We start from the raw sequence: 14,181 nt of genomic DNA, 5'->3' as shown, positions 1-14,181 counted from the left end.
TAGCCTTTCACCTCCCTCTGAGCCTGGGCACAATGAAGATCTGCTTGCCCCTTCAGCTTGCCCTCTCATGTCAGGGCAGTGGCAGTTGGGATAGCCTTTCACCTCTCTCTGAGCCTGGGCACAATGAAGATCTGCTTGCCCCTTCAGCTTGCCCTCTCATGTCAGGGCAGTGGCAGTTGGGATAGCCTTTCACCTCCCTCTGAGCCTGGGCACAATGAAGATCTGCTTGCCCCTTCAGCTTGCCCTCTCATGCCAGGGCAGTGGCAGTTGGGATAGCCTTTCACCTCCCTCTGAGCCTGGGCACAATGAAGATTTGCCTGCCTCTTCAGCTTGCCCTCTCATGTCAGGGCAGTGGCAGTTGGGATAGCCTTTCACCTCCCTCTGAGCCTGGGCACAATGAAGATCTGCTTGCCCTTTCAGCTTGCCCTCTCATGTCAGGGCAGTGGCAGTTGGGATAGCCTTTCACCTCCCTCTGAGCCTGGGCACAATGAAGATCTGCTTGCCCCTTCAGCTTGCCCTCTCATGCCAGGGCAGTGGCAGTTGGGATAGCCTTTCACCTCCCTCTGAGCCTGGGCACAATGAAGATTTGCCTGCCTCTTCAGCTTGCCCTCTCATGTCAGGGCAGTGGCAGTTGGGATAGCCTTTCACCTCCCTCTGAGCCTGGGCACAATGAAGATCTGCTTGCCCTTTCAGCTTGCCCTCTCATGTCAGGGCAGTGGCAGTTGGGATAGCCTTTCACCTCCCTCTGAGCCTGGGCACAATGAAGATTTGCCTGCCCCTTCAGCTTGCCCTCTCATGCCAGGGCAGTGGCAGTTGGGATAGCCTTTCACCTCCCTCTGAGCCTGGGCACAATGAAGATCTGCTTGCCCCTTCAGCTTGCCCTCTCATGCCAGGGCAGTGGCAGTTGAGATAGCCTTTCACCTCCCTCTGAGTCTGGGCACAATGAAGATCTGCTTGCCCCTTCAGCTTGCCCTCTCATGCCAGGGCAGTGGCAGTTGGGATAGCCTTTCACCTCCCTCTGAGCCTGGGCACAATGAAGATTTGCCTGCCTCTTCAGCTTGCCCTCTCATGTCAGGGCAGTGGCAGTTGGGATAGCCTTTCACCTCCCTCTGAGCCTGGGCACAATGAAGATCTGCTTGCCCCTTCAGCTTGCCCTCTCATGCCAAGGCAGTGGCAGTTGGGACAGCCTTTCACCTCCCTCTGAGCCTGGGCACAATGAAGATCTCCCTGCCTCTTCAGCTTGCCCTCTCATGCCAGGGCAGTGGCAGTTGGGATAGCCTTTCACCTCCCTCTGAGCCTGGGCATAATGAAGATTTGCTTGCCTTTTTAGCTTGCCCTCTCATGTAAGGGCAGTGGCAATTGGGATAGCCTTTCACCTCCCTCTGAACCTGGGCACAATGAAGATTTGCTTGCCTTTTTAGCTTGCCATCTCATGTCAGGGCAGTGGCAGTTGGTATAGCCTTTCACCTCCCTCTGAGCCTGGACAAAATGAAGATTTGCCTGCCTCTTCGGCTTGCCCTCTCATGTCAGGGCAGGGGCAGTTGGGATAGCCTTTCACCTCCCTCTGAGTCTGGGCACAATGAAGATTTGCCTGCCTCTTCAGCTTGCCCTCTCATGTCAGGGCAGTGGCAGTTGGGATAGCCTTTCACCTCCCTCTGAGCCTGGGCACAATGAAGATCTGCTTGCCCTTTCAGCTTGCCCTCTCATGTCAGGGCAGTGGCAGTTGGGATAGCCTTTCACCTCCCTCTGAGCCTGGGCACAATGAAGATTTGCCTGCCCCTTCAGCTTGCCCTCTCATGCCAGGGCAGTGGCAGTTGGGATAGCCTTTCACCTCCCTCTGAGCCTGGGCACAATGAAGATCTGCTTGCCCCTTCAGCTTGCCCTCTCATGCCAGGGCAGTGACAGTTGAGATAGCCTTTCACCTCCCTCTGAGCCTGGGCACAATGAAGATCTGCTTGCCCCTTCAGCTTGCCCTCTCATGCCAGGGCAGTGGCAGTTGGGATAGCCTTTCACCTCCCTCTGAGCCTGGGCACAATGAAGATTTGCCTGCCTCTTCAGCTTGCCCTCTCATGTCAGGGCAGTGGCAGTTGGGATAGCCTTTCACCTCCCTCTGAGCCTGGGCACAATGAAGATCTGCTTGCCCCTTCAGCTTGCCCTCTCATGCCAAGGCAGTGGCAGTTGGGACAGCCTTTCACCTCCCTCTGAGCCTGGGCACAATGAAGATCTCCCTGCCTCTTCAGCTTGCCCTCTCATGCCAGGGCAGTGGCAGTTGGGATAGCCTTTCACCTCCCTCTGAGCCTGGGCACAATGAAGATTTGCTTGCCTTTTTAGCTTGCCCTCTCATGTAAGGGCAGTGGCAATTGGGATAGCCTTTCACCTCCCTCTGAACCTGGGCACAATGAAGATTTGCTTGCCTTTTTAGCTTGCCATCTCATGTCAGGGCAGTGGCAGTTGGTATAGCCTTTCACCTCCCTCTGAGCCTGGACAAAATGAAGATTTGCCTGCCTCTTCGGCTTGCCCTCTCATGTCAGGGCAGGGGCAGTTGGGATAGCCTTTCACCTCCCTCTGAGTCTGGGCACAATGAAGATTTGCCTGCCTCTTCAGCTTGCCCTCTCATGTCAGGGCAGGGGCAGTAGGGATAGCCTTTCACCTCCCTCTGAGTCTGGGCACAATGAAGATTTGCCTGCCTCTTCAGCTTGCCCTCTCATGTCAGGGCAGGGGCAGTAGGGATAGCCTTTCATCTTCCTCTGAGCCTGGGCACAATGAAGATTTGCCTGCCTCTTCAGCTTGCCCTCTATAACGATACACCACCATAGAGTAACTCACCAAAATATAGAGGGAGTATGGTTGCTGAACCAACTATCTATTTAAAAATTAGGAACTGGGAACCACTGGAACTGAGAGACTTAAATTGATTCTTCAAAAGATTTCCGCTACCACCATATTAATAATAAACAGGCTGAGGTATTATTGAAAGGTTGTTCAGTAACACACTCCGTGTCACTATAGTTTTCTTAGAGGCTGCTGAAAGCTGACTTAAATAATGCTTTTACCACAAAGGTATTCACACTGAGGCTGGTATAAGTTGATAAAAACAACAAGAACATTTATTGAACAGGCTTGAAATATTCAGGTACAAACACTTAATGTTTTCAGTAAAAATACTGGCATAAAAAGCTTGTGGTTGCGTTTGAGAAGAGATCTTAAAAACTTCTGGGTTACAAGTCTTCAGAGTTTCAACACAGAAAATTACTTCAGGAAATGAATCTCTGAAAGTAACTCCCAAAATTCCCCCTTAGGAATCTAGCCAAAACCCTGAACTAGACTTCCTTAGGAAATGAACAGACCACTAACAGTATTCCAGCTATTTACTCAATAACTGTTCTGAATACTACACAAAAGACTGACCCAAACTTCTTCAAAACCCAAACTGCTCTCGCTAACACCCACACTTCTTCTCTCTACCCATTCCAAAATCCAACTGGCAAACTGGGACCTCAAACCTCATTTTTAAAAGACACTCCCCCCCCCTTTAGATCGCTTAAGCTCTTCCCCCATCTTTCTAGCCAATCCTAGCCTTCTGATTTTCCCTCCTAGACTAGAACATGCCCCCTCAAGGCAAACCTAACCTAAGATAGTGTCGCCCTGTCTCCCTTTTCTAAAATGGATGCCGTGGCTTCATCAGGCCCACTTCCTTAAGCTATCAGGCAGCTAGCTAAGGGATTCATTACACCCTCTCATGCCAGGGCAGTGACAGTTGGGAAGGGCTTTTATCTGTTTTGGACCTGGCCATGATGGAGCTGTGTCTGGCTCTTCCATAGAGCTGTTCAGCAGCAAAATACGCTGCTTTGGACTGTGATAAAGTTTCCTTTTTTGGAGGTTTTTATGCAGAGGCTATGTGGACATCTGTACATAGTGCTTTGGTTGTATTTTCTTACATGGTGGGAGGTTGGACTGGATGGCCCTTGAAGTCTCTTTCTACTGTATGTTCCTATAATTTATAAGGGGGAGCAGGGGTAGGGGAGGAAAGGGAGAGGAATCAGTGCCAGACTTGATGTCTTAATTATGAGAAATGTAATTAAAGTGACATTGTGATTCCAAAGAAGAGCATGTGCGTGTGTGCATATGCATAATTCTAGATGAAGGTGTTTGAATAATTGAGCTAAGAATAGCACTTTCAAAGCCTTGAGGATTAAGTGATAGCGCAGGTGGCAAAGGTGCCTGCTTTCTCCCAACTTGTTTGCAATGGCAGGTGCCGAGAAAGCTTCAATTTTGGACTACAAGCTCCAGAATCCTCCAGCCAGCAAGGCCATAGTGATTGAGGGGATGATAGTCAATCCAGAAAAAGGGAATTTCCCAAACTTTTGGCATTAATGCAGTATAGCTTTCGCCAGATCCATTCCATTCTGTCAGTATTTACAGCATAGCCAAGCTCACACAAAGGGCTTAATTAAAAGCCTTGTTCAGCATTTTGGATTTAGGGGACTTGTGACAACTTTAATGCTGGGGAAAGAGCCAGATAAACAGGAATGGGTTATTAACAAGCATTAATTATCTCCAAGTTTTGTATGAACAATGCCAAATGACAATCTATCTACTGCAATAAATTCAAGGTGATCTTATGGAGACTGGGAGAACCTTTATCCCATCTATCTATCTATCTATTAGGGCTGGGCGGTTTCATTTCGTTAATTCGTAATTCGTTAATAATTCGTTAATTTTTTCAATTACAAAACGATAACGAACCATTCTGGAGCAATTATTAAAAAAAACGAATTTTCAAAAACGTTTTGCAAATGCTTCGTATTTCGATATTGTATTCATTTCGTTATTGTTTTGAGGTCGTTTCGTTATTATTTCCGCATGTCTGGACCAGTTTTATGGTTTAATTAGTGAAAAAAAATTATAATATCACACCAACAGTCAACAACAGAGGGAGAGGGAAGCTTCAGAAGGTTTTGGAGGTTTTTAAGCGTATTTCGCGGTCGCGTCCGCCATTAACGAATCGATTCGTTATTGTTTCGGAAATCGATTCGTTAATTTTTTACCATTTACGAAATTTCGTAAATATCGAACTTTTTAAAAGGAAAATTTTGTAATTATTTTAAATATCGAAACAAAAAAAAAAACCCCAAATACAAATCGATTTTAGAAACAAATTTTTCCGTTGTTACCCAGGCCTACTATCTATCTATCTATCTATCTATCTATCTATCTATCTATCTATCTAGTGGTCCCCTGCCACGCGTTGGTGTGGCTCAGTCCGGTGATCTGGAAAATAAAGTAATGAGGAAATGTTGGTTTCTAATATATGTAAAGTCTTTATGCTTGTGGGTTAAAAGTATTTCTTGTATTTCTTTGTCAGTGTTGATGTGGAGATTATCTGGTTTGCCTACTTTGAAACATGCAACATGGAGTACCTTTCAAATCTTTGATACTGCATCTGTCATATACATATATGTGTGTGTGTGAATGGCTGGATGGCCCTTTGTCAGGAGGGCTTTGATTATGTTTTCTTGCCTTGGTGAAGGGAATTGGACTGGGTGGACTTAAGGCAGTATTTCTTTTATTGCTTTTGTGATGTCTTATACTATTTAATGTTTTTTTATTTATTATGTTTTATATGTACTGATTTGTTGGAAACCGCCTTGAGTCACCAATTGGCCGAGAAAGGCGGTATACAAATAGAGTTAATAATAATAATAATTTCAGAACCTGGGAAGTCAAGACCAGGGGGGTGTCAGAAGGGTCACCCAAGACCACCAGAAAACACAGTATTTTCTGTTGGTCATGGGGGTTCTGTGTGGGATGTTTGGCCCAATTCCATCATTGGTGGGGTTCGGAATGCTCTTTTATTGTAGGTGAACTATAGATCCTAGTAACTACAACTCCTAAATGTCAAGGTCTATTTCCTCCAAACTCCATCTGTGTTCACATTTGGGCATATTGAGTATTCCTGTCAAGTTTGGTCCAGATCCATCATTGTTTGAGTCCATAGTGTTCTCTGGATGATGGTGAACTACAATTCCAAAACTGAAGGTCAATGCCCACCAAACACTTTCAGTATTTTCTGTAGGACATGGGAGTTTTGTGTACCAGGTTTGGTTCAATTCCATTGTTGGTGGAGTTGAGAATGCTCTTTGATTGTAGATGAACTATAAATCCCAGCAATTACAACTCCCAAATGAAAAAAAATCATAATTTTTTGAGTGATGGTCATACCTTGTGTTGTGAGACGTTTTGTTGCCAAATTTGGTGTGATTTCGCCAATTGGTTCTTTTGTTTTTAAGGTACTCATTATGCACAGAGCATTTTTAGATAGAGATAGATAGATAGATAGATAGATAGAGATAGATTAGATAGATAGATAGATAGATAGATAGATAGATAGATAGATGAGTGTAGTCAAAATCAAAATTGATGTTGAATGATAAGTGTGTTGCAGATCTGAATTGGTTGAGACATCTTTTCTCATTAAGGATAAGAAAAATTGCCAATATTTCTGACATTTTTTATTTTTGACACGATCAATCTAATTTACTATCAAAATAATATGGAGACTAAAATAAAGAAACAGAAAAAAGATGATAGAAACAAAGAAGGCATACAAATAACACACAGTAGCATTCTAATTATCCCAATCTTGACTAATGAAAAGAAAAAAAATCTACCATTACGGATCCTACTAAATAACCCTACTAAAATTATTAATAACCATAATTACAGATTATGACATCGTTAGATTTCTTATTGCTCAAAAATCCATAAATGGTTTCCAAACTTTCAAAAAACTTTCTATTGGCTTATCCTTCAAAACAGACATTAATGGACCATTTGGGCTAACTCCACAACCGTAACAATTCATTCTTCCAGAGTTGCTGTTTTATTCCATTTCCAAGTTCAAAGAAGTAATTGTCAAATACACTGAAAAAGTAATCCATATGTACTCCTTGTTTAATGCCCACCTAGCAAAAACATTTCTGGTAACATTGCCAAATTTACTTTTACTATTTTTTGCATTAACATATACATCTTAGACCAGTATTGCTATATATGAAAAAATATTTGAAACATTTGAATAATACTCTTGACACTCCTAATTCAACCAGGATTGTTTGTTTATTTATGTATTTATTTATTATTTCTGGTATTTATATCCCGTCTCTTCTCTACCCCAAAAGAGGGACTCAGGACGGCTTACATAGGCAGCAATTCGATGCCGTTACAAGAACAAATAATACAATAACCATTAAACAAACCATCAAACCATTAAAATACATAAAATACATAGGCCATTTGTAGCGAAATTTGAGATACCTGGGGCAGGGGAGAACAAAGAATCCCACCGCTGCCACCAATGTAATACAATTTAGAGGCTGACCCTATGTTAAATATGTCAATGACCGATGTTGCTTGGTAGGTATGACTGCCACCACCTCAGCTTCTATTGGCCTGAGGAACCAAAGGTGTGAATGTATTGTCGGTAAGGAGTGTTTGAGCTCTTGATTCTTCTATTGTTTCTTCACTGGATGACTGGACTTTAAAATGGTTTGACAGAGTGAGTTCTGAGGAAATGGATAGACTGAAGCATACACCAGTTAAAAGTGAACTAAGAAAGATTTATTGATCTTTAAACAAATATCTACTCATATAATGAGCGGTACAGAAGCGTAATTCAGTTGAAGAGACTTAGTTACTTAAACAAGCAGTTCCACTGACAGTAAAGCTATTATCAACTGTGAGATTCCTAAAACACACTGCTCTATCTTTAGAAACAGTAACACTTGAGAACAGATCCCTATCTGTCTCTCCCACAGGGCAAATAAGCACTCTTATACTTTTCCTCAGTATAAACAAACAAGTCTTTCTGTTACTGATCCTACCAATACAGTAACCCTAGTAGGCCTGGGTAACAACGCAAAAATTTGTTTCTAAAATCAATTTGTAACTGGGGTGTTTTTTTGTTTCGATATTTAAAATAATTACAAAATTTTCCAAAAAAAAAGTTCGGTATTTACGAAATTTTGTAAATATTTACAAAACATTTTGTAAAGATGGCGCCCTTTTTTTTCCAATATTTTTTAAATATTTCTTAAATTTAATTATTAATTTAGTAGAATAGGGAGGAGAAATTATTATTGAGGGAAGGCAGGCACTCACTCTGGCGGGCCCTCTCGCTCGCCGCTCGCTCGCCGCTCGCCCTCTCGCTCGCCCTCTCACCCTCTTGCTAGGATGGGTTCCTTCCAGGAGGGGCTCTTTTTCCCAGGCTGCCAAACTACAACTCCCAGGATGCTACAGCATTGAGCCAATGTGGTGCCAAACCTCATCCAGGCTGCAGTGTAGATGGCTGCAGGATGGAGGGGTTTCCTGCCTCGAATTGAGAGAGAGAGAGAGAGAGAGAGAGAAGAGGAAGCAAGTGAGCCTTCTTTGGAAGAGAGCTCAGAACCCCCCTGCGAAAGGTGAGAGAGAGAGAAAGAAGAGAAAAGGAAAGAAAGAGAAGGAGACCTCCCTCTCGCCCTCTCGCTCGCCCTCTCGCTCGCCCTCTCGCTCGCCCTCTCGCTCCTCTCGCTCGCCGCTCGCCCTCACCCTCTCGCTCGCCCTCTCGCTCGCCCTCTCACTCGCCGCTCGCCCTCGCCCTCTCGCTCGCCGCTCGCCCTCTCACTCGCCCTCTCGCTCGCCGCTCGCCCTCGCCCTCTCGCTCGCCGCTCGCCCTCTCGCTCGCCCTCTCGCTCGCCCTCTCGCTCGCTTGCTCAGCCGGCGCCGAGAGAGGAGAGCTCCCAGCAAGCCAGGCGGCCATCTTACGTATTTCCGAAATGGATGGAAATACAAAATTTTTTGGCGCCTGCCGTTTCGATATTTAAAAACACTTCCAGGTTTAAAAATAAGTTTTGTAATCGTTTTGTAATTCAAAAATTAACGAATTTTTTAACGAATTACGAATTAACAAAAAGAATTGCCCAGCCCTAAACCCTAGCCCTTGTCTGTCTGCTTATTCCCTATTCTAAAGGCTCACTTAAAACTTTCTTTCCCTGTCAGATCCCTACTGTAACTTCCTATCTTAACATTTCATCCTCCTGTGTCTGATGTCAAGACACTTCTCTCTCTCTGTCAAGAGCTGACAGCTTATTTCCCTCTCTCAACCAACTCCTCCCCCAATTGCTATATCCAATCAGGAGTCGGCTTGACTCCTCCTCCTGTCTCTGCCTGCCTTCCAAGATGACAGCTACTGTCATGCAGGCTTCGGCCTTGTCGTCTTAAAGGTAGATTCCACTACACCATTAATTAAACAATATAAAAACATTTGTTACCAAATAAAATCGTATCCTCATGTAAATTGCCTTTTCAATCCGTTTCTACTAAAGTACTAATTTATGTCTGCTGACCGAAAGCCTGGTCCCATAGCCATGATTTTACTTTCTTCCTGAAAGCCAGGAGGGATGGGATTGATTGTATCTCACTTGGAAATGCGTTCCACAGACGGGGGGCCACCACCGAGAAGGCCCTGTCTCTCATCCCCACCAGCCGCATGTGTGATGTTGGTGGGAGCAAGAGCAGGGCCTCCTCGGATGATCTTAAGTTACGAGGTGGGACGTAGAGTGCTACTGATGTTAGTACCAAAGTTATTCCTAATTTTCAGCAGAGAAAAAAAGATATTATTTTTTCCAGATTAATATCGCTTTATAATGTTAGCAATCTCTTAATTTAAATTAACTATTTGAATTAAAAATTATGCATGATGGGATAACCTAAGATGACAACCCCATTTCTGGCCTATTGCCATTGCAGTTATAGCCCAAGTTCACTTCTATAGTCTTGTAGGAGTTTGACATTGAAAATCCATCTGAGGACATATAGTCTGCTGTAACAGTATTGCAGATTAGTCATAATCTTTTATGCTCTGTCCAAATTGTTTTTTAAGAGAAAGGAGATAAATCATTGCAGAAAGTGTCCATGAATTTAAATACCTTGAGCAGAGGCAGGAACCAAGATAAAGGTTAAGGCTATAATCCCTTGTATGGTTAGTTACCAATGGGTTGAACACAGTGGGATTTTTACACCTGCCCCAAGGTAACTTCTTACAGATTCAGACCCACTGAAGAGACTACAGAGAACAAAGAAACAGTTGTGTCATTTCGTGTGAGATTGTGATAGAAGAGATATAGAAGATGAAAGTCACAATGCATGAAGCAAGCGATCTTTCATATACTACGTATGCAGTAGAAATGGATGGATATAATCAGATGGGATTTGCCAAGCACCAAAGCTGCCAGCGAGGCTGCTTTCATACACATTGTGAAAAGTTTTTTAAAGAAAGAGGATGCAGTTATGCTATTTATTTGTCGTGTCAGGGCAACCAGTCAATTGTCTTACATTTCTAACAGAACAAAACAAACAAACAAACAAACTACAAAATTTGCGAGTTTGGTAGTTGATTAAATGTCCTTTGACCAGTAGCTGGTCACTTGGAGTGCCTCTGGTGTTGCTGCAAGAAGGTCCTCCATTGTGCATGTGGCAGGGCTCAGGGTGCATTGCAGCAGGTGGTCAGTGGTTTGCTCTTCTCCACACTTGCATGTCGTGGATTCCACTTTGTGGCCCCATTTCTTGAGGTTAGCTCTGCATCTCATGGTGCCAGAGCGCCTTCCAAGTCGCCCAGTCTTTTGTGTGCCCAGGGGGGAGTCTTTCATTTGGTGTCAGTCATTGGTTGAGGTTCTGGGTTTGAGCCTGCCACTTTTGGACTCTCACTTGCTGAGATGTTCCAGTGAGTATCTCTGTAGATGTTACAAAAACTATTTCTATATTTAAGTCATTGACGTGCTGGCTGATACCCAAATAGGGGATGAGCTGGAGATGTCTCTGCCTTGGTCCTTTCACTATTGGCTGCTACTTCCTGGTGGATGTCAGGTGGTGCGATACCGGCTAAGCAGTGTAATTTCTCCAATGGTGTAGGGCAGAGACACCCCGCGATAATGTGGCATGTCTCATTAAGAGCCACATCTACTGTTTTAGTGTGGTGAGATGTGTTCCACACTGGGCATGTGTACTCAACAGCAGAGTAGCATAGCGCAAGGGCAGATGTCTTCACTGTGTCTGGTTGTGATCCCCAGGTTGTGCCAGTCAGCTTTCGTATGATATTGTTTCTAGCACCCACTGTTTGCTTGATGTTCAGGCAGTGCTTCTTGTAGGTCAGAGCACGGTCCAAAGTGACTCCCAGGTATGCGGGTGTGTTGCAATGCTCCAGTGGGATTCCTTCCCAGGTAATCCTCAGAGCTCGGGATGCTTGTCTGCTCTTAAGGTGAAAGGTGCATGTCTGTGTTTTAGATGGGTTGGGGATCAGTTGGTTTCCCTGTAATAGGCAGTAAGAATGGTCTGCCTCAGGGGAACGTGCTTGCTCCATCCATGTTCAACATCTACACAAATGACCAGCCACTGCCAGAAGGGACAGAGAGTTTCATCTATGCTGATGATTGTGCCATTACTGCTCAAGCAGGGAGCTTTGAGATGGTAGAACAGAAGCTCTCCGAAGCTCTAGGTGCTCTTACTGCCTATTACAGGGAAAACCAGCTGATCCCCAACCAGACACAGTGAAGACATCTGCCCTTGTGCTATGCTACTCTGCTGCTGAGTATGCATGCCCAGTGTGGAACACATCTCACCACACTAAAACAGTAGATGTGGCTCTTAATGAGACATGCCGCATTATCACAGGGTGTCTGCGCCCCACACCACTGGAGAAATTACACTACTTAGCCGGTATTGCACTACCTGTCATCCGCCGGGAAGTAGCAGCCAATAGTGAAAGGACCAAGGCAGAGACATCTCCAGCTCATCCCCTGTTTGGGTATCAGCCAGCACGTCAACGACTTAAATCAAGACATAGTTTTCTTAGATCTACAGAGACACTCGCTGGAACGCCCCAGCAAGCGAGAGTCCAAAAGTGGCAGGCCCAAACCCAGCACCTCAATCCATGGGTGATACCAGATGAGAGACTCCCCCTGGGCACACAGAGGACTGGGCGACTTGGAAGGCGCTGAACAGACTGCGCTTTGGCACCACGAGATGCAGAGCCAATCTTAAGAAATGGGGCTACAGGGTGGAATCCACGACATGCGAGTGCGGAGAAGAGCAAACCACTGACCACCTGCTGCAATGCACCCTGAGCCCTGCCACGTGCACAATGGAGGACCTTCTTGCGGCAACACCAGAGGCACTCCAAGTGGCCAGGTACTGGTCAAAGGACATTTAACCAACTGCCAAGTTTGCAAAATCTTTGGTTTTTTAAAAATTTCTGTGTTTGTTTTGTTCTGTTAGAAATGTAATACAATGGTATGGTTGCTGATGACATGATAAATAAATAGGCCGTTCTTCTGTTTCTGCCATCTACTTCTCTGGCCCTGGAACTCAAAAAAAAAAAAAAAAAAAGCTCCTGTTTTGTAGCAGGTTTCCTATGAGGCGGGTGAGGTGGTAGTTCTTTGTGATATTATACATTTTTCTCAGGAGGAGGTGGTGGTTCACAGTATCATAGGCTGCTGACAGGTCTATGAAGACAGCTCCTGTGATCTGCTGCCTTTCAAAACCATCTTCTATGTGCTTAGTCAGGTTCAACACTTGCGATGTGCAGCTTTTGCCTTTCCTGAAGCCAGCTTTGCTTCAGTTATGCAGTTATGCTAATTTTGCAGGCATAGATGCAAAATGGAAAATGATTATTAGAGGTCTGCAAATCTTTGTTTTTAATTGTAAGTTGTATGTAATTCGTAAATTTTGTATATGCTAACAGATATTAAGAATCACAGGGGGCACCCATGAAAAAACGTAAGAATTATAACTCAGCTAATACTTTTTTGTTTGAATTCTGTAATACAGCTTTAAGAACCTAACATGGCTCAACTATAGACAAATGATAGACTGCTTTCAAAAAGACAAAGAGACAGATTTTGCTGACAGTAATGGCTTCTGGGACACGATTATGAAGACTGAGACTAAAACAATTACAAAATTATATAAAAGAACTATTAGAATGGGCAACAGAAACAGAATAGATATAAAAAATCAATGATTAAATGGGCACAAAATATAGGACACCAAATTCAATGGGAAAAAAATTGGAACCAAAAAATTAAATATACCTACTCTTACAATCTCAAAGAAAACTTACTCAAAATGATACATAGATGGTATATAACCCCCCAACAAATTTCAAAATGGTGGTCTGCAGTGCCTTTCATGTTCCTTGATTTGTGTAAGGGCGCTGAGTTTGGTGGTCCCTATGTTATCAAGGAACATGAAAGGCACTGCAGACTACTTCAACCAGAGAAATCAGCCATAGCAGAGCACCTGATGAACCAACCTGGACACCGCATATTATTTGAGAACACAGAAATGCTGGACCACTCTAACCAACAACCACTGTGTCAGACTACACAGAGAAGCCATTGAAATCCACAAGCATGTGGACAATTTCAACAGAAAGGAGGAAACCATGAAAATGAACAAAATCTGGCTACCAGTATTAAAAAACTCTAAAATTACAACAGCAAAGGGAAAACAATCAGGGACATCTAATCACCTCTCAACAAAATATTGCTCCAGGCACATCCAGGCTATCAAATGCTAATCAAGGTGGTCAGTTGAAACATTCACACCTAGCTCCAGCAGTCAATAGTCCTTTGTCCCACCCTGGTCATTCCACAGATATATAAACCCGTTTTCCTAGTTCCAACGGACCTCACTACCTCTTAGGATTCTTGCCATAGATGCAGGCGAAACGTCAGGAGAGAATGCCTCTAGACCATGGTCATATAGCCCGAAAAAAACTACAACAACCCAGAGATTCCGGCCATGAAAGCCTTCGACAATATAATGCCTCCATCTTCGTAACTCTGCAGCAGATGGAAGTACTGGTATGCGGTAGGTACTGGCTTGTTCAGTAGACTCTCCTTTACAGTTCCATTTTGGTGGGAAGGTTGTCTTGTTAAAGTGAGAAATTTCGGAACCCTGCACAGATGGTCAATCAATGCGACTTAAGCAACGTGCAGTCATTGAATTCTTGACACCAGAAGGTGTCATCTCAACATCTTTAAACTTACTCACCCAATGATGCACAGTACTCACATCAACACAATCACCATAAACAGCTTGCATTCTCTGATGAATCTCCTTTGGGGTGACACCTTTTGTTGTCAA

Source organism: Anolis sagrei, chromosome 3 (genome assembly GCF_037176765.1).
Source record: "Anolis sagrei isolate rAnoSag1 chromosome 3, rAnoSag1.mat, whole genome shotgun sequence".
NCBI lineage: Eukaryota > Metazoa > Chordata > Lepidosauria > Squamata > Dactyloidae > Anolis > Anolis sagrei.
This window is presented reverse-complemented; position numbering follows the sequence as displayed.